This window comes from Triticum urartu, chromosome 3, assembly GCF_003073215.2.
Source record: "Triticum urartu cultivar G1812 chromosome 3, Tu2.1, whole genome shotgun sequence".
Lineage (NCBI taxonomy): Eukaryota > Viridiplantae > Streptophyta > Magnoliopsida > Poales > Poaceae > Triticum > Triticum urartu.
Window position 1 is genome coordinate 16,918,979 of NC_053024.1, and position 4,113 is coordinate 16,923,091.

The following is a 4,113-nucleotide window of genomic DNA, read 5'->3' on the forward strand; positions in this document are numbered from 1 at the left end:
GAAATCGTCGGGGATAGGCCCTCCTGGGACCCAGGCTGGGGCCATGTGCGATCGGGCGAGGCATCAAAACCCAATCATTTCTGTAGGTATGTATATCCCACATGGTAATCCGAGAAAGTCATTTCTGTAGCTATGTACATCCCACATGGTGAATCTCAGAAAAACATTTCCGTAGGTATGTATATCACACACAGTCAATCCAAGGAATTCGTTTATGTTCTTATGTACATCCCACACAGTCAATTCAGGGAAAACCTTTCCGTTTGTATATATACCACACACAGTTCTTTGTGTGGAAACATTTGTGCAAGGTGGCCTAATGCAAACAGTTCGCTGCCGGAAGCCGTGTGTGATTGTTAGTTGATCTAACACGCCTACTTTCTAGAAACCATGCGGGTTGTTTGAGTTCATTGCCCATGGTGATGTCTGAGTAACCGTCTGCAATAGAAAACCCCAATAAGTAGGGTAATTAGCCTATTATTGATAATCCATGTACTAATCAAACTGATATTTTTTATAAAACACGCCAGATATTTCATATCCATATAAAAGCAACCAGGATTTCATAATCGAATTACATCAGATAGCTTTGGCACTCAGTTACGCCATTACACAATAGCACCAAGTTTCACATGCAGCATCAAAAACCTTTGGAAAGTAGCATCATACATGGTAAATATACAGATGAATCTCATCTGGGAAACTGTAGAAGTGGAAGGCAAATATTGAGCCTTTAGTGATATTGAATGTCCTTGCAACTTTAGCCAGTGGCTATGGATAATTGCCCGCCCAACCTTCGTCCTCTTCAGCAAGACTTCAATATTGTACCGTGGGTGTTGAATTAATACCTTCCTCACCTCTTGACTATGCAGGTGGTTTGAGAGGTAATCATCGGTGAACTGCTTTAAAAAGTACTGAAAACAAAGCTATGCATAAATCGTTGTTGTAAATTTTGAAATGGTGCAAGGGGTAAAAACAAGGTAAAAGAGTTGGTACCATCCTATAGTTGACTGATGTCTTCTTCATTGTGCAAACAAAGACCTTGATGTTATTCCTCGCAAGTTTCTTCATCCTAATAATATTTCTGAGTTTCTTAACTTCACTGATATTCATGGAGATCTCATTTCCCATATGCAAAATGGGTCGAACAGTGGCTCCAAGCCTGTGACAACAGGACCTACATATGCAAGACCAAATTGTAAGAAATCTAAATATTAGAATGATTCCCGCAACTGCACAATAATGTGCTATTAGCCAAAGGACCCTGCTTGAACAAACCTCGATGGTGAACCGTAGTGTCTCCCATTGTTTCCCTGCAACACACATAAGGAAAATCTTGATCAGGTTAACTGAGAGTTGCCATACTATCAGTAGAATATGTATTGACTACACCCAAATTCGATTGGTGTCGCATGCATAACAATACAAAATTGTACCCACACCAAATGGAAATCAAATTGCAGAACTGAACCAAACAGTTAAATGGACAGCAGAACAAATGAACCAAAATAGTTAACTGAGCACGACATTGCAGAATAGAAACATGTACTAGAAGATAAGACAGTTAACAAAAGAAAGAATGCTTAAGAATAGTACTACGAAATGTAGAAATTGTTGGACCAAAGTGTTAACTAAACATTATATTTCAGAGGACCAAACTATTAACTGAACATCATATTGCATATTAACATTACAGAGGACAAATCACTTGAAGGCACTGGCGGTGGCCTCGAGTAAACATCACGAACTATATTTTAAAGTAGACAACCGTGCGGCGGTGGCCTCGAAGACGAGGTGCTCCTCCAAGATCTGGCGGTCGACACGCATGGCGGCCATAGTGACCTCGTTCGCGCATGCTGCCGCATGCTACCCAGCTCCATGTTATACTGCGTGTAAAATGGCTGTGGGCGGCGCTTAATTGGAGGAGGTGGGCAGTGATTTCGGTGGAAGGTGTCGCTCCGCCAGTCGGGGCATGTGGGACGGGAAAGGAGGAGGATGGTGTGGGTGGGGTGTGGATTACCTGACCATATCGATGAAGCTGCGCAGCAAGAAGAAGGGTCGGCGGTGAGGAGGCCGCGTAGTTAGAAGAAGGGTCGGCGGTGAGGAGGCCGCGCAGCAAGAAGAAGGGTCGTCGGCGAGGAGGCGGCGCTGCAAGAAGAAGGGTCGCCAGCGAGGACGCGGCCCTGCAAGAAGAAGGGTAGCCGGCAAGGAGGCGGCGCTGCAAGAAGAAGGGTAGCCGGCGAGGAGGCGGCGCTGCAAGAAGAAGGGTCGCCGGCGAGGAGGCTGAGCTACCAGTAAGCAACAGTGAAGGTTTGAACTTGGAAAGCAAGGATGAACAGTGGAAATGTGGCTTTTGGTAGGAGGGAGGGGGCGGGGAGATAGATATTTCCACGGTGCCAAAAAAATTTCGCTCGGTGCCGCGAGAAACTGACGCGCAAGTGTGGTTCAAGCGGGGGCGGTGGACTGTAGACGACGAAGCTTCCTGCGTAAGCCAGACAAGACGGTGCACCAAGATATTTCATATAACATCCCACACGATTCTTTCAAGTAAACTATTTGTGGTATACCCGATTTTTGCATTATGTTTTAAAAGACAAAATGGATTTACGGAGGGAAAGGTTGGTGTTTGAATTGTTAGAATATTTACGTACAGTGAACATGCAACTAGTACAAGAGTGTCCGGTTTAAATTTGGAATTATTTCGGGTTCGTTTGTCATTTTTATGCATTAATTGAGTTTCTGGGCATTTAATGTGCATAATTCAAATTTGAACTACAAGCACATGCTCCAATGAACCAAAGTTTTCTCAAAAATCACATGTTAGTCTTTGGGTGAATTTATAGGTCCCATGCAAGAAATGGGAATAAAATTCAAATATCTGGGTGTCGTGGCTCGACCGGAATGATTGAGAAACTTGGTTTTTTTATTCCTGTAAATCCAAAACACACCTAAAAATCATGAAACTTGGTATGGTCTCATGACATGACAACAACATGTTGCGGTAATTTCTTTGGCCGAATTGGGACAAGCTTTGGTGTAGGCTTATTGCAAACCGGAGCTTCCCTCAAGAAGGCTCCTGGTTCCGAGAGGGAACCTGTCACCTCCGTGTGCGAAATGACATACGTACACTGCCTTCTTCCGCCATAATTTTTTTCCACAGGCAGATTAGACCGAATAGAAGTATCGTGCTAAATTTTGAAATTATTTAGTGTTCGTTTGGCCTTTTTTATACACTAATTGAGTTTATGCGCATTTGATGTGTATAATTCAAATTTGAACTACAAGCACGTGCTCCACTACACCAAAGTTTTTTGAAAAATCATATGTGTGTCCTTGGGTGAATTTCTAGGTCCCATGCAAGAGATGGGAGTGAAATTCAAATATCTGCGCATCGTGGCTCGGCCGAAAGATTAAGAAACTTGGTTTTTTAATTCCTGTAATTCCAAAACATGCATGAAAGTCATGAAACTTGGCATGGTCTCATGACATGGCACCAACATGTTGTGCTAATTTTTTTGGCTGAATTGGGACAAGCTATGGTGTAAGCTTCTTGCAAACCGGAGCTTCCCTCAAGAAGACTCGTGGTTCCGAGAGGGAACGTGTCACTTCCGTGTGCGAAACGACATACGTACACTACCTTCTTCCACCTTAATTTTTTTACACAGCCAGATTAGACCAAATAGAAGTACCGTGCTCAATTTTGGAATTATTATGGATTTGTTTGGCCTTTTTATACATTAATTGAGTTTCTGGGCATTTAATGTGCATAATTCAAATTTGAACTACAAGTACAGGCTCCAGTGCACCAAAGTTGTTTGAAAAATCACATGTGTGTCCTTGGGCGAATTTCTAGGTCCCATGCAAGAGATGGAAGTGAAATTCAAACATCTGGGCGTCGTGGCTCGGCCGGAAATATCGAGTAACTTGGTTTTTTTATTCCTGTAATTCCGAAACACGCCTGAAATTCATGAAACTTGACATGGTCTGATGACATGGCATCAACATGCTGCGGTAATTTTTTTGGCCGAATGGGGACAAGTTTTGGTGTAAGCTTCTTGCAAACCGGAGCTTCCCTCAAGAAGGCTCGTGGTTCCGAGCTGGAACGTGTCACCT